Here is a 26937-nt window from a genome sequence, read left to right on the forward strand (position 1 = left end):
GCATATGTCAGCACTTTATTCCTTTTTGGCTGAATGATATTCCATTGTATGGATAGATCACATTTAGTATATGCATTCATCACTTGATAGACGTTGGGGTCATCCCCCCCCTTTTGGGTTTTATGAGTAAAGCTGCTATGAGCCCCATTTTACAGGCAAAGAAACTGAGGCTCAGAGGGGTTAATTAAAACACAATAACTTAAATCTATTGCTTTTTGAACCAGAGAGACATAGATTTAAAACTTCGCTTCATCCCTTACTAGTTATGTGACTTTGGCCAAATGATTCCTTCCCTTTAGCTTCCATAGGCAATACAAAGCTAGAGATACATCATCTGACTGTCAGTGTCGGTATGAGGACTCTTGATGATTCATGTGAAAGACAGCTTTGTACGAATTAAGGACTTCCATGAAGAGTACTGATGGGCCCCTTCACACCTGGCCCATCCTAGGGGCCCAGTCGCTAATGCTGAATGAAGAATTACATAGCACAGGATTTGAATGCTGATTTGGCCACTTATCCACGATGTGAATTGGAGCCGGTCATTCGTCCGCACAGTTGGGGACAGTAGCTGTCACCGTGGTAATAAATGAGGTCAAGGGCAAGATTCGGCAGAGGTCCTAACACATAGGAGGATCTCGGCCAGTGTTCGTTCTCTTTCCCTTGGTGTCCACTCGGCATTCCTTCCTTTAGTGCAACGCGGCACACAACTTAGCCCTTGGAGTAAGTTTTCAGCTCTGCACTTATGCTTACCCAGAATTTTTCCCTTTTGACTTCCATGATATTAATATTCTATATTATTAGGAAAAGAAGAGCATTAAAAATGTAATTTCGGAGCCGCTTAGTTGGATAAACACACAATGTGTTCATGAAACATCTTGCTTGTCACCCGAACCTTTACTTTCTAATTTTTGCTAAAGCAAACTTCTCTAGAATCAATGCTCTAAAAATTAAAGGCACCAAGCCGGCCAGCTTTTGCAGGAAGGTCGAAGTGTAAACCGATGCTCTGGTGGTCTCGAGGTTTCTACTTAGCTCACAACAGAGGCCACGTCTGAAGGCAAAGTCTCCACTGTGGGTTCCATTCGTTTTGCAAGGAATGAAGTGTAGGTCAGGGGTCGGGGCAGGGTGAAGGAAAATGTCTTTGAAAGAACTCATCGGATGTCACTCAGGGATTATTCATTTACTGAAAAGTCTACCTTTGGCCTGGGGATTTACGGAAGGTAGAATTCGCTAGGTATTTCCTTTGAACTCCGCATCCAGGCATCCAGAGGAATGCGGGCTCACCCCTGTGCGGCGACCCCTGTGCGGCGGTTTTCCCACACCTGATACCAGTGACACGGGTCTGCTCTGGCTCTTCCGGAAAGCCCAGGGGTTCAAGGATGAGGAGAGAAAAAGATGCGCTTCACAGCACGTTGGTTTTCAGTTGCTCTTACCCGATCATCAGAGTCCTTTACCGGTAAGGAGCCGAAAGCCACGAAGACCATTTGGGATCCCGAGAGAAATGAGATGCGGGGTGAGGGAGGGAGGTGAGAGGGTGTCGGGGCAGATTCCTCCGCAGCAACGTCACATATTAGGAAATTTACAGCCGCGTGTGTTCCCAGCTTCCCCAAATCTCATACTCATCTACGCATCTTTGCTGCTTGCCTGTGAGCGGTTTCCAGGTGTATATCTTTTTTTTTTTTTTTTAATGATTTTATTTATTTATTTGACAGAGAGAGAGACAGCAAGAGAGGAAACACAGGCAGGGGGAGCGCGAGAGGGAGAAGTAGGTTCCCGGCGGAGCAGGGAGCCCGACGCGGGACTCGATCCCAGGACTCTGGGATCATGACCTGAGCTGAAGGCAGACGCTTAACGACTGAGCCACCCAGGCGCCCCTCGAGGTGTATATCTTGATGCTAGTTGAAAGTCTGGATTGGTTTGCACTTATCCACTTATGCACTTCCAGAAATGTTTGCAAATTTAGAGAGACACAGAGTAGACCGGTGGTTTCCTAGAGACGCGGAGGGGGAGAGGCTGTTTAACAGGGACAGTTTCAGTTTTGCAAGACGAAAAGAGCTCTCGGGGCGGAGGGTGGTAAGCGCTTGGCGACAGTGTGAACGTACTTAATGCCACTGACCGGTGCACGTAAAAATGATGAAGATGGTGAATTTTGTGTTATGTGTACTTTATAGCAATTAAAAATAAAAATTACACTGCCAATCTTAAAGCTGTTGAAGTTCAAAAGCACCAAGTTTGAAATGAAGTGTGTCGATTTGATAGTGTTTATTACTGCTTCTGCCACCTACCTTGTGTCCTATATATCTTTATGAGATATTTAATTTTTTTAAAGATTTTGTTTTTTAGAGCAGTTTTAGGCTCCCAGCAAAATTGAGAGGCAGATGCAGAGATTTCTCATACACCCGCTGCCTGCACTCCCGCACAGCTTCCGCCACTATCAACACCCCCCACCAGAGGGGACGAATGTTACAGCTGATGGACCTATTGCAATATCATCGTCACCCAGAGTCCGCAGTTTACCTTAGGGTTCACTCTCGGGGTGGTACATTCCAGGGGTTTTGACACATGTATAATGACATGTATCCATGATTATAGTATCATAGAGAGTATTTTTACTGCCCTAAAAATCCTCTGTGCTCCACCTCTTCATCCCTCCCTTCTCTTAACCCCTGGTAACTACTAATCTTTTCACTGTCTCCATAGTTTTGCCTTTTCCAGAATGTCCTAGAATTGGAATTATATAGTATGTTGCCTTTCAGATCGGCTTCTTTCACTTAATAATAGGCATTTAAGTTTCCCCCATGTCTTTTCCTGGCTCGACGGCTCATTTTTTTTTTTTTTAAGTGCTAAATAATAATTCCATTGTCTGGATGGGCCGCAGTTTATTTATCCGTTCACCTACTGAAGGGCATCTTGGTTGCTTCCAAGTTTGGGCTGTGATGAATAAAGTTGCTATAAACAACCATGCACAGGTTTTTGTGAGGACATAAGTTTTCGACTCCTTTGGATAAATGCCAAGGAGCACAATTGCTGGGCCGTATGTTTAGTTTTAGACCAAACTGTCTTCCAAAGTGGCTGCACCATTTTGCATCCCTGCTGGCCCTGAATGAGAGTTCCTGTTGCCCCGTATTCTCGCCAGCATTTGGTGTCGCCTGTGCTCTGGATTCTGACCATTCCAATAGTAAGTCCTGGTTTCTCACTGTCGTTTTACTTTGCATTTCCCCCATGGCATACAATGTACAACATCTTTTCATATGCTTATTTGCCATCTGTACATCTTCTTTGATGAGGTGTCTGTGAAGGTCTTTGGCCCATTTGTAAAGCAGGTTATTTATTTTCTTATTGTTGAGTTTTAAGTGTTTTGTTTTGTTTTTGTATATTTTAGATAGCAGTCCTTTATCAGAGGTGCCTTTTGCAGATATTTTCTCCCAATCTGTGTTTTGTCATCTCATTCTCTAGACATTGTCTTGTGCAGAGCAGAAATTTTTAGTTTTAATGAAGTCCAGCCTATGAATTATTCCTTTTACGGATCGCGTTTTTGGTGTTGTACCTAAGAAGTCATTGCCGTACTCCGAGTCATCTAGACTTTTTTCCTATGTTATCTTCTAGGAGTTTTATAGTTTTTATATTTGACGCTTGGGTCTATGATCCATTTTGAGTTCATGTTTGTGAGTGATATAAAGTTTGTGTCTAGATGTATTTATGTATTTTGCACGTGGATGTCCAGTCGTTCCAATACCTTTTGTTGCAAAGACTGTCTTTGCTCCATTGTGTTGCCTCTGTTCCTTTATCAAAGGCCCATTGACTATATATTGTGTGGGTCTACTTCTGGGCCCTCTATTTTGTTCCATTGATCTGGTTATTTATTCTTTTGTAAATACCACGCTATCTTGAGGGCTGTCACTGTATAGTAAGTCTTGAAGTCAGGTTGGGTCAGTTCTCCAACCCTGTTCTTCTCCTTCAATATTGTGTTGGCGATTCTGGGTCTTTTGCTTCTCCATTTAAACTTCAGAATTAGTTTCTCAGTATCCACAAAGTAACTTGCTGGACGTTGCATCATTTTCTTTTCTTTTTTTATTGTTTTTTTTCTTAAAGATTTTATTTATTTATTTATTTTGACAGAGAGAGACACAGTGAGAGAGGGAACACAAGCAGGGGGAGTGAGAGAGGGAGAAGCAGGCTTCCCGCGGAGCAGGGAGCCCGATGCGGGGCTCGATCCCAGGACCCTGGGACCATGACCTGAGCCAAAGGCAGCTGCTTAACCATCTGAGCCACCCAGGCGCCCCTGTTCCATCATTTTAAAACACAAAAAGATACATAATACTGTATGTACTTTCTTTCCCAAAGATATTATTATACTTGCATGGAAAACGAATGTAAGATTTTTGTACCAATACAAGGCTGGTAAATTTTTCTTGAATATTCATACAAGACATCTGTAGTTAATGAAACTAGCCATACATTTTTAATGGGTTCTGTGGACAGTTAATTCATCTAATCAGCTGCAAATACGTTTAGCAGACTATGCTATGCCATTGTTATTCCTAAAGGTACAGCTAGCCACCTTCAAGCCCTTTGTGATTCAACAAACCATTTAAAAAAGATCTAAGGCAAGTGGTTCTCAAAGTGTGGTCCCTGGCTACATACAGCATCAGCACCATCTGGAAACTTGTTAGAAATATAAATTCTTGAGGTTATCCCAGACTTTCTGAATCAGAAACTCTGGGGATAGAGCCCAGAAGTCTGTGTTTTAACAAGCCCTCCAAGTGTCTTTGATGCATGCTAAAGTTTGAGAACCAGTTACGTAAGGAAAACATACGAAGGCCTATAGTGATCTGAGTTTTTTTTTTTTTTTCTTTTTGTGCCTTACAGTAAAATTAAAGAACACCTGGACCAACCTTGCAGAATGGGAACATGGTAGAAGGGAAATACCCCAAATAACTAAAGAACGTCAATCTTTGAAATGGTGCATCAAAACAGAACGTTAAAATGACAACATAATGTAGGAAAAACCTTACAACTCTGATCCTTGAGTAATTCAGAAGAATCCTTCATTCAAAATGCACAGAAGGTGTAGACTACAACTTAGATGTTTCTACTGAAGAAGAACGTGGGGTTTAAGTCTATAAAGAGTTAAATATTATGGTGGGTTAACGAAAAAGACATTTTAAGAATGCTAAGGCAGCTTCGAGGGGTGGTTTTAGGGACTACTGCTTGGGTGCGGGTGTGATGCATGCTACCCTTCGGGAGGAGAGTTGTGAATAGTTGAGCTCTTCAGTGGGGGCCCAACCCAAGATCCTAGTTCAAAATTCTAAGTGGTCAATGTCTTAATAATAATTGTGAAGGATTAAGGAGCGCCGACCACACTGTCAGCCTTGCCCCAACAGAAGCTGAGAGGGATGATAGATGCTAGAGGGCATTTCCAAGTAAGGTTAGAACATGGTACGCCATTAAAATGAAACCCAGGAGTCCAGAAATTCCAGCACTGCTGATGGACACCATGTCATTAGGCTTTTATATTCTTTCTAGTACTTTTTTTTTTAAGATTTTATTTTATTTTGACAGAGAGAGACACAGCAAGAGGGGGAACACAAGTGGGCGGAGTGGGAGAGGGAGAAACAGGGCTCCTGCGGAGCAGGGAGCCTGATGCGGGGCTCGATCCCAGGACCCTGGGATCATGACCTGAGCCGAAGGCAGATGCTTAATGACTGAGCCACCCAGGCACCCCTCTTTCTAGTACTTTTGAAATAAAGGTAGAACAACACAAAATCCCCTTTCCAGCTCTTCCTGGTCCCAGGGTTGAGTGAACCTCATTGCCTCTTGGTTCCCCAATATTTCTCACATTTATGTCTGTCCTTGCACCTTAATAAATGGCTTGTTGAATTTTGTTCACAATCTGAATCCCTCGTGAGGGGCTTAAGTCCTTCAGGACTATGGCATCCTAGTCTCCTCAGCATTTAACACACAGAAGGGGCTCAATAAACGTTATTGAAAGAAAGGAGTGAAGGCATAAAAGTTAAAGATTAAGATTAGGAATGAGGATTTCAGGAAAACCCTTGGAGGTAGTGAGGTTTCATGATTTATAGCAAATCTTAAAAATTTAAAGATTGTGTGGTAGAAATCTTTTGGGGAGTTTGATAATTGTCTTCAAGAATGCAAATGTCGGGGGGGCGCCTGGGTGGCTCAGTCATTAAGCATCTGCCTTCAGCTCAGGTCCTGGTCCCAGGGTCCTGGGATCGAGCCCCGCGTTGGGCTCCCTGCCCTGAGGGAAGCCTGCTTCTCCCTCTCCCACTCCCCCTGCTTGTGTTCCCTCTCTCGCTGTGTCTCTCTCTGTTAAATAAATAATCTTTAAAAAAAAAAAGAATGCAAATGTCGGGGCGCCTGGGTGGCTCAGTCGGTTAAGCGTCTGAATCGTGATTTCAGCTCAGGTCATGATCTCAGGATCCTGGGATCGAGTCCCTCGTCGGGCTCTGTGCTCAGCGTAGAGTCTGCTTGAGATTCTCCCTCTCCCTCTGCCTCTCCTGCTCGTTCTCGATCTCTCTCTGTAAAATAAATAAATAAATCTTTAAAAAAAAGAATGCAAATGTCCTCTGGTGCTTGAGCACCAGGTGATGTATGGAATTGTTGAATCACTATATTGTACACCTGAATCTAATATAATACTGTATGTTAACTAACTGGAGTTAAAATAAAAGCTTAAAAAAAAAAAAGAATGCAAACATCCTTGTGATCACTGCTGTTTTTCCAGCATCTGGTTTAACAGGCACTTAATATATATTTGTTAGAAGATTGGATACATGGATGACCCTCTGGGAAGCCTTGATTATGACATGTGACCATGTTCACTCTGGCTGAAATTGATTGCATCAGGATTGCATGCATGACCCAGTGGGCTGATGAGATTCTCTCCTGGGAACTTAAATTGGTACTGAAAGACACTTGAACTCTGAGTGTTTTTGGAATGGTAGCATTTAAGTTGGGGGTCTGTAAGGTTAGCCATATCCTGCCACTTGGATGAAGAAGCAGAAAAAGTAATCAATGGATATGCATGTATGTACGTGGGCACTCGTGCGTACTTGTGCGTGTATGCACCCAGCTACCCCCCGCCACTTCAGCCTTTTTTTGGGGGGAGGGCCTCCTTTCTGGTTCTTATTTACATTCCCTTCTTGAGACCCAATTTCATTCCTCCCCTTGGTTCTAGGAGGTACCCCTGATTATTATTATAAATCCCCCTTCTGCCTAAACCAGCTCAAGCTGATTTTTACCACATGCAACTAAAAATTATTAACAAATACACTCTGTCACAATTCATTTTTGTTCTCTTATATTTCAACATTTGCAAGATTTAAAAATCACCCTTGTAAATATTTGTGTTAATTTGGATTAATTTCCATTTCCCTGGACTTCAGCTATTTAGAAATGCCCGCTTGGCCCCCTTCCATCATTCACAAAGCAATGCAAAGCAAAAGGAACCACGGGGCACCAGCTGAGGTGCACTCTCAGGCTCTGTGTATCGAGTCTGCCTTTGAAACACTTGGGAGTCTTCCTGGGAAGCCCTTTCCCAGCAAGGGAAGAAAAACTAACAAATTTCAGAAGTAAACTTGAAATGTTACTCATTGCTATGGAAAAGGGCAACTTTGAAGTAACCAGAGAGATGAAACCAAACGAGTTCTCTTTAGTGGCAGGGTAAGTAGTAGTCAGAGTGGAGATCTGGGGCCAGATGGCTTGTCTGTATGTCACAGGCCCCCAGCTGGAAAGCACACATTGTAAAACCGCGTCCGGGGTCTTGGCTTTGCACCCTCCGCCCCTAGCAGAGGCTCTCATCTGAGAAGATGCTCCATATGTGCGTGTCGAACGAAAAAGGACTGAGAGATGAAATAAAGGATAGTGATTAAGTGATTAAGTCTGGAGATCAGAATCAGAGGGAAACCGTCTGTCTCCAACACCTCCTGCCTGTGTGACCTCGGATGTGTTACTTGACTTGTTCTTGCCTTGGCTTCCGGAACTATAAACCAGGGATGAGAACGGAGCCTTTTTAGAGTGTTGAGGATTATGTGAGTTGATACATGCCCAACCTTAACTCAGTGTCTGCGAAGAAGGAGGCATGCAATAAACGTTTGCTTTCGAATCATTATGTTAGAGGGTAGCTTTTCATAATCACATTTTCCCTCCTTTAAAATTTTATGAAAATACTAGAAGGAGGAGTATTAGGGACATTTAATTGAACCTTTATAATAGAGATATTAAAGAAATATATCCCTGCGTAAGTTACATTAAAAGGTCTTGTTCCCAAGTGAGTGAAAATTTAGGGGGAAATATCAATGACTTGCCCCACAAAATTTCAGATCCTTAAAAAAAAATCTAAATTTAAAGAGCTTACAGGATGGCCACGTCAGAGGAAAGTTTGGGTGCAGAACCTATGTCCTCCAGCTCACAGCCAGAAGGCTCCATAGGGCTCTTGGGCTCAAGGGGATCGGCCCAGGTCCAGCTGATCACAGCAGGACATACTGTGCTGGGGTCACACAGACCGGGACCCTTGCCCTGGGCCTCACTCCTGCCGTGCATGGTGCTAATCCAAGGATTACTTCCTACTCCGTGAGTCCCCTAATAATCTGCAAGGAAATAGCTCTTTTCATGATCCTTTCTCCTCCATATTGATCGACTCCGTTTGGATTACTTTCAGCCCTTTTTGCTGGAGATATTTACATATTTGTGGCTCTTGGGAAGCTGTTCCTGGCTTGGCACAAATGTTACGGATGGCCTTTTACTCCACACGTCACTTTTCCAAGGACTGGACCAGGAACTTTCATTCTGTTGGAATGAGCACAGAGTTATGGTCGGAGCTGAGGCTGACTGATCAAATAATTTTTTTTAAAGATTTTATTCATTTATTTGAGAGAGAAAGAGACAGTGAGAGGGAGAGAGAGAGAGAACACAAGCAGGGTGAGGGGCAGAGGGAGAAGCAGACTGCCCGCTGAGCAGGGAGCCCAACACAGGGCTCGATCCCGGGGCTCCACGATCATGACCTGAGCCGAAGGCAGACGCTTAACCGACTGAGCCACCCAGGCGCCCCCGATCAAATGATTTTAATGATGGTTACTGTCTAATGTGGACAGGCTAGCTCATGGGGACACTGATAAACATAAGATTGCTGGATTCCATTCCCCAAACTTGGGCCTTCCCGATGCCACTGAGGAATTTTTGGGTAACAGTGAGGTTGGGGTGAGAGCGTAGACAAATCAAGGACAATCCTTCCCATCTCCTGCACCAAGAAATCAGATGCGCAGACCTGCTAACGCCATGTTCCCGAGCAAGGGAGTGGCATTGCGACCACCTCATATTGGTTGACTGCGGATGGTAGAGGTAGTAAATCGGCATGTACCATCCATCCTGTTCTCCTTCTAGGTTGGAAAAGCAGGAACTACAAATCCCAGTCTACCCTGCAGCCAGGGTCCAGGCGTGCCGTAGCTCAAGCGAATCTGACGCACCCCCGAGAGATTTAGAGGGCAGGACCAAAGTGGGGCTGACTTCTGCTCTTTATGTTGGCAAAGCCAGTCGCAGACACGCAAAGTATTTTCTGTTTCTGCATTACCGAAGATCCCAGCGTGTAGGCTGACAGGCAGGGCCCAGGGCATCCTTCTTTCTTTTCTCTTCTTTCTGACGCAGACCTAGCATGCGTGGTGTAGCCGCTGAAGCCGAAAGTTCCAGCACCGGCTCCCTGATCTCTACCTCCCTGATTCACAAAGCAGCTGCGGTGCTCATGCTGAGCTAGTTCTGCAGTGGCTTCCAGAGCCGATGATTCCCAGCCCGAAGCCCGCTCTCACAGCAGAAGGACCCTGCTCGTGCCCCTGCAGACAATATAGACAGAAGTTCCCAGCACAGGATAGTTTCCCAAGCAGCTGCTCGATGAATGAACATCAGTAAGTGAACATTAATTAATTCAGCGTATGTTTCTGGGACTCCTAACGCTGCGAGGTTGCTTAGCAGGTTCTGCGATCTATTTTATCATGTATTTGCTGTGTTGACTCTGGCCTCAGTTTCTTCATTTATAAAATGGTAACACTCATTTCACCCAGCTCGTAACGATTTGCCTGAGGAATAAATGAAATGATGCATGTAAAACACCAGTCCGGTGCCTGGCTCGGAGGAAGACGTCAATAAAGTTACTCACGGGAACGGTATTTATTTTGTGCTAGGTGCTAGATCACAAAGATAAACACAACAGACTTGGCCTCGGGCCCAATGGAGCTTGCAGTGGAAAAGGGAAGGCAGATATTTAAGCGAGATGAAGAACACACAGTAATTACCACAATGGAGGATCAGGAGATCATGCAGCAGGGACACCAATGCTAGTCTAGAGGAGGGAGGGTCTGGGGGACAGAGAGGTGGGCTTGGAGACAGTTTGCCGAAAACCAGTTGGCCAAGAGCCAACTTGCTGACTGCTAATTTCCCTATGGCCCAATCACCGAGTGCCTAACAGCTGATTCATCAAAGTTTATAAGTTTACTAAACACTTATGTTCAGAATATTCTTCTTGGGTCTAGTCAATTAAAGTATTTCCCCTAGACACATTGACTGGTCAAAAGTTCTGGGTTTTAGGGTGGTTTTGACTCCATGAATATATTTCCCTTAATGTTCATATTGGTGGAAACCTATGTTAATAAAGTTATTTATTGAATATATTAATAATTATGAAGATTTTATATTACACATAGAGTGAATCTATTCTAAAACACAGTAATTCAGTATTTTTATTTTTTATAGTTAAGAAGCCTATGATCCTAAGAATAAAATATTTATTTCCTTGAATATGTTCAAGGAGACTATCCCTTAAAGGAAGGTTTTGGCCAATGAGGAATTTTGGCAAATTCAACCAATTGGTCATTTGGCAAATCAATCATTTTGCAAATTGATCCTTCCATTAATTGGCTTTGAACAAATTGCTCATCTGGTATATTGGGCCTTTGGCTAGTTGGCAATCACTTCTTTCAAACTCTGTTGATGAGTGCTTCTGTGCCTCTGTCCATTAGTTCATGCACAGAATGTAGGTGTGTTGCCTTCTTGCCCCCAGCCTTGAATCTGCACGATATTATACAAAACGGATGATTGAAAGCGGAACTTGGCCAACAATAGTGAAAGTGCAGCAAAGAAATGAAAAGTGATAACATCAGAAGTGAAATTCAAGTCACAGAAATGGAATTTCACAAGGAAAAGGTGACCGTGGCAATATTGATTCTGTCCCCGTTTGAGGGACTGTAGATGGACAGCCAGGGACACTTGCTGAAGGGGCACAGATCAACGGAAACGAGGAGCGCCGTGGTGACAGAAAGGAGGATGTCCCAGAGGAAGTGATGCTGGCAAAGGACTTAACACTGAAGGAACCCTCAGACATAGTTCCTGACATTGAAAGTACAAAGGATAAAGTGGGAGAAGCAGATCCAAATTTAGAAAGGAGTGTGACGATTTTCCAAGGCATGGAAAAGATGTTCCGTTGTAGGTTATATAATAAAGTGTTTACAAACAAATACAACACTTTGATTCTTAAGGTCTCTGATGTTTTAAATTACAGCGTACTAAATAAATATGAGTTTGGCTATGTTTTATTTCCCTATACATTCATAACTGACAGAAAGAGAGTCTTTAATCTTTTAACATAAGTGTAATTCACAGCCCAATCGTATTTTCCCCATGCATGACTAAGATCGCTTCGCAAAGCTTCGGCTGGAGTGGCCATTCCCACCATCCATGCAAAGGAGACTGCCTGCACTTAAACTTGGGCAGAGGGAAATAAAACCTAGGGCTGTGGCTTGTCTTGCATTCCCTTTGAAGTTCCCACTTCAAGAAATATACAAAATTCAAATATTTTGCATTATAAAGTCTGACTTCTGGGAAATTGCAGAGCAGTGAAATGTACACCATTCCTCTCCTCTTTCTGGCAGCTAATTCAAATGGAACAGGTGGTGGGGAACAGAGTATTGTACTTGTGGAAGATGAGAGAGAATTTTGATGGCATCTGGAAGAATGTTATCTGATGCTAATGCTGATTTTCTCCTGAGCTTCATGATTGCCCGTTGGTGGAGCGGAGCAGTGCTCTTAACACTGTCAAGAACAATTTTCTCCTTGAGTGATCTTTTCCAAAAGTGTTCTTGCTGATGAGTTATTTTTCATTATTATTAGAATTTAAGTACCACACTTAACTCAGACTTCTACATTCTGAGATGTAACCTTTAGCTGTCTTTGTAAAAAGATAAACAAAAGTGAAACTCTGATATACCTGGTTAAATGAAAGGAAACCGAGAATGAGAAATATTTATGCAAAGAGAGTCATTTGAATATTTTTGTCCATGCTGCATAAACCACTGAGCTGGTTCTATGATAAAATGCACTAAAACTTTCTGTATTAATTTTATGACTCTATCTCTACTAACTACATGGAATTATTTCTATCAACCCTGTGAAAGTATGTTGATTAGCTATAAAATTGAATTAGTAGTTTTCAGGGATTTTTCTTTCCGAACATTCCCTGGCCTAGGGTACTCTCCTATCAGTAGTGAGGTTCCCAGACTCAATGTGGCTTTCACTCAAGGGGGATAGCAAAATCTCTAAAGGGGGCCACGGTTTGAACCCCCATCCAGGTGAATCTGACATGGCGACCCTCCCAAAGAACCGCACCCCCCCCACACACACACATTACAGTTGAAAATCACTGGTTTGGAAAATGTGTGGGCTGACAAAAGTCCAGCATCCTTAAAATGTGAAGACGTGGATCCATGTTGCAGCTTACCTCTACTTAACCTCCAACACACGTTTAACCTTGAACTCTTGACTTTCTTATATGAAGTGCCTCTGCCCTGGGTTTTCTACGGAATCGAAGAAAACGAAGTACGTGGATATGCTTGTTGCTGGTAACGGGAGATGTGTTTTGTGTGAGACCTATCCTTCCACCCAAATATCTACCCGTCTGTAACCTTCCACTAGGATTTCTAAGTTTCGGGTTAAGTCAGGTGAAATACAAATTCTTTAGTAGGTTCCATGAATACTCAAAGTAGATTTATTTTTAATATTATTTATAATGCCTTGAACAAATGGAACAGATAAAAGGTCAATTTTCGTGTCGGAGAAGGAAGTAACAAGTCCAAAAGATAAGGTTTATGTCGCAGGGAAAATCTCCTTAGTGGGCCAACTTCATTAACGAAGAGTCTATTTGGCTTTCCCTACACACCCAGATGGTTCAGCTGAATTAAGCACTTGAAGACTTGGCTCTTACAAACACAATAAATAATACTATTCATTGGTTGTGGGGACGAATTCAAGAATGACCGAGCCTCAGCCTGTCCTATGCCTGGTCCTGAGGTTGACGTCTGACATGATATCTGTATGACTGGATGATGCTGATCAGGAGGCAATTCTCCATGACCGTATCTGCGTTTCTGCGTGGTCCAGGTTTTCTGAGCAAAGGCTTAGAAAGCTGGATATAGCGTCTCTCTGAAGTCAGAGAAGTTTAGGGACTGATCTCAGAGCCACCTGCTTACATTCAGGGTGTGGTGAAGCTAGAGCTCTCTCCCCACGCCCGGATGGATGAGATTTGCTTAACGAGTCGTCTCTCTTTTTTTGGAGGGAAGGCTGGGCAGAGGTGCCAGCAGGCTATCTAAGTTTCAGGGGTCCTAGTTTGGGGGTTCCATTTGGAGGGTGCAACCTGCTGCTTGTGCAGGTAACATCTGACCTTCATTCCATCGCCAGGGGTGGGGGGGGGGGGTTTGGGGCTGGGGGGCTGGTGCTAAGATGCTGCTCTGGCTGTTTTTGCCTTGAGTAATAGTCTGTTCTCTAATCCAGAAAGCCTCGGGCTTCCTGTCAGATCAAGTGGGCTCAGGCCTCACACTCTTCAGAGTTTCTGATTAACCTTACGTACTGGGTGGAGCTGTTACGGGTATTAAATGAGATCATATAAGCATGGAGGGACTAAAAAAGTCATTTCTTTTACCTTCCCTGCTACATACAGTCTGAATGTTTGTGTCCCCCCCACCCCATTCATATGTTGAAATCCTCCCCCCTCCCCGTGAGGATATTAGGAGGGGGAGGTGCTTAGGTGATGCGGCTGAGGCTCTCATGATGGGACTCCTGTTCTTCTACAAGAGACCCCAGAGAGCTCCCCTGCCCCTGCCAGAGTGCGAGGACACCGAGAAGGGGCGTCTGCAGCCCAGCAGAGGTGCCACTGACCTTGACCGGCGGGACCGGCACCCTGATGTTGGGCTTGCAGCCCCCCCGGCCCGTGAGGGATGCTCTCTGCTGTGGATGAGCCCGGCAGCGGGTGGTACTTGGCTGGAGTGCCCGGGGACCACGCGATCCCCAGGGAGAAACTAACAGTAGCTGCCGCCGATTGGGCTTAAGTCCGGGGCAGGAACACGGTGAGGCCCCCAAACCACGACCCAGCTTTTTTCCTAGATGAGGACACTAAGGTTCAGAGAGTTGAACCAGCGCATTCAGTCACCGGAACTGTCAGTCGAAAACCAGGAATTCATTTCAGGCCCTGGGAAGGCAGACCCCGGCCAGTCGCCACCCAGGGCTCCGAGGATCCCCAGTTTGCCCGCATTTTGATAGCATAGGGCCCGACAAATGCCAAGATTGCAAAAGAACGGGACTAACTGTTACATGCCACCTTATTTAGTCATTTATTTTCTTTTGTTCGCATGGGCATTTCCTTACCTCCAATCTAATCTATGAAGTTAATGGGGGTGTAAATCCCTTCGAATCACCATCTGCAGCCTTCCCTACTGCATGATGCCATTAACATGGTAAGGGCTAATTCCAACTGGAGTCTGTTAAAAATTCCCCAGGGCCCTAGCAAAGCGACCAAAGCTCCTGACCGACTATGTGCCCTTGGAAAATCAACTTGCTCTGACAAAGTGGTATAATAAGGCCCCTGTATTTGAGGGTTAGGAAAACATGGTTTAAATGGCCCAGGTCAAAGCTGGGAGGGAGAGAGAGAGATAGAGTAGAAAAGAAAAAGAAAGAGAAAGAGAGAACACGAAACAGAAAGGAAGAGAGAGAGGGAGAGTGCTCAGGAAGGGAAAGGAAAGAAAGAAAAAGAAAGATAGAAAGGCAGACAGGGGCCCCTGGGTGGCTCAGTCGTTAAGCGTCTGCCTTCGGCTCTGGTCGTGATCCCAGGGTGCTGGGATCGAGCCCCACATCGGGCTCCCTGCCCCGAGGGAAGCCTGCTTCTCCCTCTCCCACTCCCCCTGCTTGTGCTCCCTCTTTCGCTGTGTCTCTCTCTGTCAAATAAATAAATAAAATCTTTAACAAAGAAAGAAAGAAAGAAGGAAAGGCAGACAGGCAGGAAGGCAGGAAGGATGCAGGGAGGGAGTGACAAGAGAGTAAATGAGCAGAGCCAGGGAAATTTTATATTGATTGAGGATTTGAGGAAGTGGACCGGGGGACAGCAAATTAGGAAATGCATAATGCATAGAGAATGTGCTTTCTGGAGCAGTCCTAGATCAAAGATCCCACACAAGGGCCTGGAATCCATAAGTTTACTTTTAGTGCCAGAAAATGTTTCAGAGAAGCTGCAGAAAAGCCTTCAAAGTTTTCTTTTAGGATCGCATTTACCCCCAAAGAAATCGGCAAGGTGTTATCCATAACACCGGGCAGGATTTCTTCTAGACTCCTAATTTGCCGGAAGATTCTTCTTTGGTCAAATAACACCCAGTATGAAGAGAAAATGGGTGCTAGGGAAAGAAAAGTGGGCAGAAGTTCTTGAAAAATAGCCCGAGCAGAGGAAAACACTGAGTGACTGGGAGTTACAGGGACCTGATGGCTTTTAATATTTGAGGTTCAAAAAGAAAACTGTCGTGAGAAAGAAAGTAGTTGGTTTTTGCTTGTTTGTTTCGCATTCCCACATTGCCTTGGGGACCCAGAGCACTAGGAGGTGCTGATCCCTATTGTCCCTGTGTTTCTCATACATTGTGAGGAGATCTGCTCTGTTAAACAGCTCATCTGAATTGCAAACAAGAGGTTTTGCAGATGCCAATCGACCAGGTCATATTTACATGGAGTCTTGGGTTCAAAATAACTTTATTTGCATATAGTATGGTAAAAATAATGACGGAGGGTAGTGCTGTGGTCGTGTTGGCTAGGTATCTCCCCAGGACATTACCCCAGCTTTCAAACTGTCAAGGTATGAATGGGCAAGAGACTTCCTCCGGTTGTCCAGAAGGCGAGGCGTGGCACTTCCTGTTTCTTAGTGAGAGGTCCTGAGTCTTAGCACCTTTTGGCAGTGTATGAGTTTCTTAATGCTGCTGTAACAAATACCATTGTCTTAGTGGCTCAATACAACACAGATTTATTATCTTCTAGTTCTGGAGGTCAGAAGTCTAGAAATAGGTCCACAGGGCTGCATTCCTTCTGGAGGCCGTATGGGAGATTTTATTTCTTCACCTTTCCCGGCTTCTAGAGGTGGCTCACATTCCTTGGCTCATGGCCCCTTCCTCCATCTTCCTTCCTCTCTGAACTCTGATTCTATCCTCATACCTCCCCCCCCCACTCCTCCCACTGAGCAAGGACCCTCGTGATTATAATCCAGGATAAATCTCCCCATGTTAAGTGTCAAGACCCTTAACTTCTTCATCACATCTACAAAATCCCTTTTGCCATGTAGGGTAAGATAGAGGTTCAAAAGATTAGGGTGTGGATTATCTTTAGGGTCATTATTCAGCCTACCATATGCAATCCTGACACAGGAGCAGCATATTAAAATGTAAGGTATTTGAACATATTTGCCAATTAAAACTATATCTATATATGTATTAATGGTCCATATACTTGATGCAAAAACATGTATCTTCTTTAGCACTTAGCACTTACTATAGCTGTTTTAACATCATGTGGGCCTTGGTTCTCCAGCTGAAAGAAATATGTAGTCCAGAAAGCAGAGTTGTTATATACTATATTTTCCTAATTTCTTGACCTGCAATTTATTAACTAAGAAATCCCTGTTCAGGTACCTGGGAGGAAAAATGGTGGCAACATCCTTGGTTCTCCCTACTGACCTGCAGATATCTAAGTATCGACATGCAGATATTCAAATATTGACATGCAGAACTTGATTCTAGATATTACAGTCATCTAGATAGTGACATATAGAACTTTCCATAATAGCAATAAAAATTAAGTGGTCACCCATTTTGCTTGGAATTGGATTGGGTATTTTCCACACATATCTCATTTATTACTTTCCAGAACTTTCTGAAGGCTGTATAACTACGTTCATTTTGCATATGGGGCAAGTAAGGATCAGAAAGAGTAAGTAACTTGTTCAAGATGAAAAAACTAGTTAGTTGCACTGTTGAGAGAGGTGGTAAACGTGAGGAACTCCTCATTCCCAACACATACACACACACACACACATGCGCGTGCGCATGCGCACACTCACGCAAACACAACACAGATTATGGAGTTCTTTCATTTGGCTGACACATTTGTAGATATTTGGGTGATTCAAATTTCCCTCATATTTTTTAGAGGCATGTGCAAGATCAGATTGGAATGAGAGCTAACCAGTGGAATTTTGAAAATATGATGCATCTGAACATGAGATACTTGAAACCTAGTTCGCTTTCGTCACTCTCCCCTTTATTTCATTTTTATTTCATTTCATTTTCAAGTTGGCTCAGTTCTTATAGCTGAAATGGCTTAATGGTCATTCCTGGTGTGTACATTTGTTACTAAATTTATTTTCTCAGTTATTCTTCACAGATGGTGGTGACCTCTCCTCATTGCCTTTCCCTTTTTAACCTACTGAGAAAAGCGCTCTCTCAGAACATCACACCACTGGCCCATATTAAGCATATTGATTTGAAAGAAATAGCTGGAAGGTCACAGCAGTTGGGTGACAGTGAACAGTGGTGAGTGGGGGCTTTGCTGGTTAGCATCAGGGCTGGGTTTGTAGTCTTAGGTCGTATTCAACTCAAATCCCAGGGGTCGTCAATAACAATGATGAGGATAAAATGGCCTCAAAGCATCGGGAGGACAAAGGGGTAGGGCCTGTTGGATGAGTGGGTTCAAAGCCCCAGGAAAATGAACTGATAATCCCTAGGGGACTGCTCCCATGGAGGGCAATTCTGAGAGAATTTGCCAGGCTTCTGTTCAGATAGGCTGCCATTCAGATAGGCTGCCGGGGGAGGAGAGAAAGAGGCTTGAGATGGAGGGAGGAGAGGTGGAGTAGGGGTGCTGGCTTAAAGGAAAATGCTCTTAGGTATTGGATCAGCATTCCACGTTCATCATAAATGGACCTGTGTGTCTGTTCATGAGTGTCCTCCTGCTTGCCTGGTCCTTAGAGAGCACTGTTGTTTGACCTTCGGCATATTTGCACATTAGCTCTAATTTCATTTAAAATACAACCAAATGTAGGCTAAGAGGGTCTACACATCATCTCCTGTTAACTTCCAGAGACCAGCTCTTAGTCCAAGTCACCATGAGAACTGAGGCCATGTGATCTCCAAGTCCTACTTACCATCTCTGAAGATTAGGCCAAAGTCTTGTAATGAATCTTCAAATACTAATTTATATTCTTGTTCATCTTGTACAAAAACACACACACAAAATATCCTCCTAGGTCCTTCCCTGACATTGTAGAGAAAGGAGCACCGTACTTGGAGTCGAATTATGTGGGTCCAACACACGACATTCTACTTCCTGGTCATGGAACATCCCTGAACCTCAGTATCTTCATCATTAAAATGGTGTAAATAATATCTATCAGGAAGCACTGTTATAAAAATCAAATGCAATTCGTGTGAAGGCTCTTAATAAAGTAGTGAAATACAGATATAAATTTTTATTATTACTTCAGGAAGGAACTAGGCAGTTTTGGGGACCTACAACATTAAAAGTAATTAGTGTGGGGAGAGTCCCTAAGATGGTAAAGGGACAGGTACATGGGGAACAATAAGAAACCATAGCATTGTTTTAGATCCATAAAAAGCCTCAGAGGTATCCCACAAATTGCGGATAAGAAGACTGAGGCATTAAATTTTATCAGGTCCAACACACCATGGGTGACAACACTGATTCTAGAAGCCATGTCCTCTGATTCCCAGTAGAATGCTTGCTCTGTGATAAGACAGAGTTTCAAAGGATTAACAAAAAGTGCCTTAAACTATCCTTTTAATATACCTACAGATGGTCATCTGTACCACATTGCTTTTTTAATTGATACGGTGCACGTCTCATACCTCCTCATCATTCACAACCTCACAACCCCTTAGACTGTGAGTTCCTTAAGAAGCGTGTCTACTGTAATATGGTGTACACCTTGGCTTCAATGCAGTTCCATGATTATAGCTGGAATTCAAATAAAATTTGCTCAATGAACTAATCTATTGGTTTCCATTTCTTAGGAATGCCTTCTGAGCATATAACCCTTTAGCTCTTGTCTTTTTTCAAAGCTTTACCTTAAAGTGAATGGTTATTTATTAAAGGGTTCGCTTATATGACCATCTGTAGATATATTAAGAAGATACCTGTTCTTTTGTCATCTCCAGGGACTCTCTCCACACTACTTTTTTTTTTTAATATGGACCGCTTCACAAATTTGCATGTTATCCTTGCGCAGGGGCCATGCTAATCTCTGTATCATTCCAATTTTAGTATATGTGCTGCCAAAGTGAGCACCACACTAATTGCTTTTAAGATTTTTTTTTTTAATTTATTTGAGAGAGAGAGAATGAGATAGAGAGAGCGTGAGATGGGGGAGGGTCAGAGGGAGAAGCAGACTCCCCGCTGAGCGGGGAGCCTGATGCGGGACTCGATCCTGGGACTCCAGGATCATGACCTGAGCTGCAGGCAGTCGCTTAACCAACTGAGCCACCCAGGCACCCCACACTAACTACTTTTAATGTTAAAGTCCCCCCATTTAATGAGGCCTTGGAGGACCAGCAGGGCTTTCACCATGAGAGCTGGCAGGTGAGAGGGGCCCATCACATGCAGATGGAAGAGTTGCCTGGCTGGGGAGAGCAAGCAGAGCAGCTGGGTTTTTACTGGGGCATTCTGGGAAGTAAGGAAAATAAACACAGTAATTCAAAGCGTATTCCATCAAGTAGTCTGGATGGGTGAACCACATTTAAGATACTTTCTATCATCACTATTTGTATTTGCTATTACACATTTAAAGTCTTTTAGAAAATGTATATTATGACTGTGATAGACTGCCACAAATAGATCGGTAGCCACAAATTTTGAGTGCCTGACATTTTTGTCCATCTTCCTTTTTCTGGTTCCTTTGAGAATCTTCTCTTCTCTTCTATCTGGTCCCTCACAGGGGAGGAAGCATAAGCCAAGTTTGACCAATCATGGTACATTACACTAGACATGGTGATTGGTTTCAAGGTGAGCATGGGGACCATACCAGACCAATCAGAGTCATTTTCAAACAGAGATCTTCAGAAAGAGCAACGCTTGCCCTTGAGCTTGCTAGAACAGAAGGACGTAAATCTTGACCAGCACTTAGAGGGTGACAGAAATTCTCTCTTGAGCGAACTGTAGTTAGGCTCCCCTGAGCCCTCTTCTCGACTAGGCCTCAACTTTGGCCTTCCATGTCCATCCTGTCCTTGCTGGGCCTGCACAGCCCAGGTTTAGCAAGAATCCTGCTAAGTTGGTTTATGGAGAATCCCTGCCCCCACCTGGTATCTGATCAAGTTCCTTATCCCCCATGTTGATGTTTAAGTCCTTGGCCTGCCTTTAGCAAGAATCCCTCTACCCTTGATGTCTTCTCTGAGTAGTTTTCCATCCACTGCCCCCCTCATCCTGCTCTTTGGCTATAAATCCCCACTGTCCTTGTATTTGGAATTGAGCCCAATCTCTCTCCCCGATTATGATAGTGTTGACCCCATTGCATTCTGACACTTTTACAAGTGTCAGAATAATTCTTTAACAGGGGCTAACAGAACTCATCAGAGCTGAGAGATGGGGAGGCAAAGCACTGACCACTTTTGAGACCAAGTGCCTAAAGCCAGAAGCATCCATGGACCTTCCAGTTATGTGAGCCAGTTATCTCCTTTTTACTTAACTATGATGGTGTTGAGGTTCTCTCACTTGCCACGGAAAAGGCTCCAATAAATGCAGCAAGTCCTTATTGCTTTGAGGAAACTTGACATAGACTAACTGGGTACAGTGGTATTAAAGTTAAAAATCCAAGACAGCCCAGATTTTCCCCTGCCTCCTCTCCCAATGGCAATGGGAATGAGAGTAGGTGTTTCTTGTGGATATTTTATTCTTTCCAAAATTAACATTTGTAAAACATCTGTTGTAAGGCAAACACCATACTAGTTTCATATAAGCTATTTTATTTAATTCTGTCTCTCAAAGAAGTCCTTGTTATACCTAATACTCAGATAAGGCAACTGAGGTCCAATGTGTTTTAACAAACCTTGGAATGTCTACCACCAAATCACATGTTCTTTCTCCCACACCTCTCGAGATGCACTTTGATAAGGACATTTTTCCTTGACAAAGAACGTTGTTTCTTTTTGGTTCTACTTTATAAAAATTGTGGTGAAAATGTACCAACCATTTTACATTGTTTTTTGGTCAGTTTCTTTACGCTCAAGCAAATGTGCCAGAAAAGAATGAAACAATCTTAAATTTACCATACTTAGTTTCTGTCCTTTCTTTATCTACAATATAGTATTTACCTAATAGTGTGAAGGGAAGCCTCAATGGACATAGACACCAAACACTCCCTGGAAAACTCTATGAGGTCACTAGGGTTTTACTGCTTCAGTGTAGTGGTGTAGAAAAAGCCCTGGGTATAGACATTTGGGCAGCCCAAGGACAGCACTTTACAGCTGTCCCATGAAAGCACTTTGAACTTTCTTTTTTTTTTTTAAGATTTTATTTATTTGAGAGAGAGAGTGAGCAAGAGAGAGAGAGAAGGAGCAGCGGGAGGGGCAGAGGGAGATGGAGAATCAGACTCCACACTGGGCAGGGAGCCCAACATGGGGCTCGATCTTGGGACTCTGGGATCATGACCTGAACGAAAGCAGATGCGTAACGGACTGAGCCACCCAGGTGTCCCACTTTGACTAACTTTCAAACTGGACAAACAAGGTTTCTGTTTCAGAGTTTTGGGTTTTTTGTTTGTTATTGTTTTGTTTTTAACCAAAAGTCTTTTTGATTCAGCTGGAAAGGAGACAACAACCATTGTGACACCTTCATGAAACTTCTGGAATCCTCAAGCAGTAAATTGCACAACAGGATAACAAAACTATGTTCCCAATCTTAAACCAGAAAGAAGTTACTTTTAATCTAGCTGGGTTTCTAAAAAAAAAAAAAAATGAATAATTCATTCTCCTTTGAGCCAACATGTCTTTAAAAATAGGTCTTTCATATTTTTCCTCTAGGAGAAAAAAATTCGTATGTATTACCTCACAAGAAAGCTATATTCTTCTTGTTTTCATAAGTAATAGCTACATAAAAAGCATAATCTACCATTGTTGTTAGCATTGCCAGATAGTCTGACTTGAGACTGTGAGTGAAACATTCTTCAGATGACAGCATAGCTTGTTAAACCTCGGAGGAGGTCTTCTAGTTTATTCTGGAAGGGCTGAACGCAGCATTTAGCATGGTGCTTTACATGTATGACCCACTCAATAAATGAACAAGGGAGACTCCAGTAAATTGTGGATTCAGATAGAGAAAAAGCAACAGAGAGATATATCAGAAAGGCTCACATGATGATTGCAATCCCAAGGTATAATTTCAAGCACACAGTATCACAAGATCTGGCAACATTAACTCATCTGTGGCATTGAGTGGGTTGTTATTTACAACTGTTTCTGGTTTCTTGAAAAACAAAGCAAAACAAATCAAATCAAAACAATCCTCACCCATAGCAGGCTTTTGCAATCATAAATATTTTCCAATAATGTGGTGTTAAAAGTTGCGAATTAGAAATGTAATATTCAAAATGGTTTACATTTCTCTCTTTCCTTCCCCTTCCCCTCTATCCCATTCCATCCTTTGCAAAATCAAAAAGTATAAAAGTACATTTCAAGCATGTTTCAGTGTGCATCGATTCTGGGGATAAACCAAGGGTCCATTAATCACTCCAATATGCAGTTCTAACATGAAACAAGAACCAAATCCCCCTCCCTTTTGTTTTTTTTTTTTTAAAAGAACTACTTAAATTTTTAGAGCAGTTTTAGGTTCACAGCCAAATTGGGTGGAAAGTACAGAGAGTTCCCATATCTCCCTGCTTCCACACCCCCCCACACAGAGTGGGACATTTGTTATAACTCATGAATCTACACTGACACATCATTATCACCCAGAGTCCATAGTTTACATTAGGGTTCAAGCTTGGTGTTGTACATGCTATGATTTTGACAAATATATAATGACATGTATCCAACTTTATAATAACATACAGACTAGTTTCACTGCCCTAAAGATCTCCTGTGCTCCAACTATTATCCCTCCCTCTCTCACTAGCCCCCAGAAACCACTGATCTTTTTACTGTCTTCCTAGTTTTGTGGAATGTCTTATAGTTAGAGCAAATTCCCTTTAAAAGTAAATCAGAGTTGTCAATAATAAATACAATTGTTTTACGAGTACATTTAAAACCAAAATTCATTTCTACTTCTCTGCTTGCTAAAAGTTACAATCATATTGGAGGGGTTAGCCACGTTTTTGGGGAGAGGTATTAAGTCTTAAACCCTCATTTTTGCTTCCAAAATTGAGACCAAATTGGTTTAGAAATGAATGCCTAGATTAGGCATGTAAGATTTTTTAATAAGGGAAAAATCAATTAATGTTATTAAATAAGAGGTTGAAGGAGAAGTATTACATGATCATGTCAACAGATGCATAAAAAGCCTTTTTAATAAAATTCAGTATTCATAGTAAAAAATCTTGGTAAACAAGGATTAGAACAAAATTTCCTTAATGTTTTGTAAAGAATATTTATAGAGATTATAGCAAATTTCACACATGATGATATGTTAAATGTATTCCTTTTAAAATCACATGTAAGAAAGTTTCTTGCTGGGGCGCCTGGGTGTCTCAGCCGGTTAAGCGTCTGCCTTTGGCTCAGGTCATGATCCCAGCGTCCTGGGATCGAGCTCCACATCAGGCTCTGTGCTCGGTGGGGAGCCTGCTTCTCCCTCTCCCACTGCCTGCCTGTCTGCCTACTTGTGCTCTCTCTCTCCCTCTGTCAAATAAATGAATAAAATCTTTAAAAAAAAAAAAAAGAAAGTTTCTTGCTGTCAGTAGTTCTATTCATCATGTATTAGAGATACTAGCCAGCAAAATTATCATAGGAATTGAAAGGGAAGAAAAAAGAACTCTTATTATTCACATATAATATTGTTATCTATGTAGAAAACTCCAGATCGTTATGGATAAATGTTTGGAATTGCTGAATACAAAATAAACACACAGAGGCATCTGGCTGGCTCACTTGATGGAGCATGCGACTCTCGATCTTGGGGTTGTGAGTTTGAGACCCCCGTTGAGTTGTACAGATCACTTAAAAAAAATTAAAAGAAATAAACACACAAAATCAACTGTCTCATTTCGCTAGTCACAAACAGAAAAGGGAAGAAAAGAAAATATTACAACAGCATCAAAAATTTAAAGTATTCAGGAATAATTTCCACCGAGTTTTCTGGAAATAATTACAAAGATTTGTTGAATGTCATTGAAGATTACTAAAATGGAGAGTCATACCATAATCATAGAAATGAACACATGTATCAGTTATCTCTTGCTACACAACCAATTACCCCACACTTCGTGGTGCCAAATGACAAAGGTTTGTATCTCACGGTTCCTGTAGGTCAGGTCTGCAGGCGCAGCTTAGCTGGGTGGTTCTGGCTTGAAGGCTTCGTGAGGTTGCAGTCAAGAAGTCAGCTGGGGATGCAGTGATCTGAGAGCTTGACTGGGGCTGGAAGACCCTCTTCCAAGTTCATTCACATGGCTATTGGCTGAAGGCCTCATTTCCTCACCACATGGGTCTTTCCACATGGCAACCCGGCAGCTGGCCTCCCCCAGAGTGAGAGATCGAAAAGAGGGAGTCTCTGAAGTCATGCACTGTCACTTCTGCTTTTTTCTATTTATTGGAAACAAGTCACTAAGTCAAGCCCACACTCAAGAGGAGAATTCATTTCTATCTTTTGAAGGGAATGCCAAAGAGTTTTTGGCCACATATTTTAAACCACAATGTTCAATATTATAGAGATATCAGTTGTCTACCATTTGACCAATAGATTTAATGGATCCTTTTGCCTTGTTTTTGTATATATTTTTTCTTAACAATTAGGTTTATAAGAATTTTTTAATTAAAGTATAGTTGACACACAATGTTACACTATATAAGAATCATAAAAATTTTAATATTTAGCAAAACTAAATAACATTTATACAAATATAGGTGATTAAAAACTATAAGCAAGAAATGATACAAAATTCAGCATAAGATTTACCTCTAGAGCAGTGGTTCTCAACCAGGGGCAATTTCGGCTCCTAGGGGGCATTTGGCAATATCTGGAGACATTTTTGGTTTTCACGTCTGGGGAGGTGTTATTGGCATTCTAGTGGGTAGAAGCCAAGGACGTTAATGAACATTCTACAATGCACAGGACAGGCTATTAGAGGAAAGAATTATCTGGTTCTAAATATCAGTGTAGTGCTAAGATTGAGAAACCTTAGGAAAGGGAGTAGGTTTGGGATGGGACACGTAGGGGACAAAGTCATGGTAATGTTCATTTCCTGGAATTCTTTCCGTAATGCAAACACAGGAATATATCTTATAATGATTTAAGAGACATACACAGCATTAATGTTCTTTGAGTTTTCTCAGTAATTAATACACACGAGAAAAAAGAAAAATCGTTGAATCAACAGACCTTTGGACTTGTTGGACCCGGATGGCTGGGACTGAACTTCCTGTTTTGAACCATCTGATAAATGGCGACACCATATAATGCTACATGTTTTCTTTTTCCTAAGATAAAAGCCTGCCCAGAGCATCTCCCTAGACTCTTGGCATTTCATCGAGAAGGACAACAGCTCCTCAACATTAATTATATTGTGAAGATGACCTTAAATGCAGACTGCATTGACGAACCCTGACAAATCCCTTAACTTGGTGATTTGTAAGTCACTGTCCTTTCAGATCCCCGTGGCCATAAGTCATTGCTCCACCTCCTCATAGGGAGGGTCAAAAAAGTCAATCCGGCCATGAGGCAGAGACCTTTTAGCACTGGAAACATCCAGTGGGCAGAGGCCTCCGAGATGTCACAGTGAAGGCGCCCCATTAGCTGACTTGGGTGCCCTCCCAGAGCTCACTGGCAGAATGAGTCAGCGTCAACCAGGGGCCACTGGGCAGGTGAAAGCTATTCACCAGGAGCCCAAAGCCCAGACCAATCAGATTCTCAAGGGGGCGGGCCTAGGACATCTCTAGCCTCGTTCTGAACTCCCACATAAGTTCGTGGTTACCCTCGGCTTTAAATGAATGAAAATCAAGTCTTCCGTGATTAAAAACAAATGCTAAATTTGGGGCCACGGTTGCAGAGAGCTGAAGCCTGCTATGTGTATCTTAGACCAGAATGAACTGGAGGAGACAGAATAAGAGATGGAATTTAAGGAAACATGTGATGTTTTTTACTTTTAGATTATGCTCTGATTTTCCCTTTAACATGTAGTTGAATTTCACACATGATAACAATATTTTTCCTTGCAGCAGATGGGCCTTTTATGAAAGGGGGTTTGCACCTTATTTTGTCTTTCCTATGTCTAAAAATTATACATAAAAACCCCAAATATGAGCAATTCACCTAAACTCTGCCAACCCTTTGTGTTTTTAAATAGCCAACCAGGAGTCAGTGGGACTACCCGAATCTTAAAAGTGTGTAATGACCCCCATTATGGAAATTTGAAATGCTGTCCAA

The 26937-nt window shown here is 42.7% G+C and overlaps 1 non-coding gene across 1 annotated transcript; it reads right to left on the bottom strand.

Moving 5' to 3' along the window:
• Nucleotides 1-19558: 19558 nt before the first annotated feature.
• Nucleotides 19559-19662, bottom strand: LOC116623784. Its single transcript, XR_004297761.1, has one exon. It is a non-coding gene; the product is annotated as a U6 spliceosomal RNA (small nuclear RNA).
• Between the last annotated feature and the right edge of the window lie 7275 nt (nucleotides 19663-26937).

This window comes from Phoca vitulina, unplaced genomic scaffold (assembly GCF_004348235.1).
Source record: "Phoca vitulina isolate PV1807 unplaced genomic scaffold, GSC_HSeal_1.0 scaffold60, whole genome shotgun sequence".
Taxonomy (NCBI): Eukaryota; Metazoa; Chordata; class Mammalia; order Carnivora; family Phocidae; genus Phoca; species Phoca vitulina.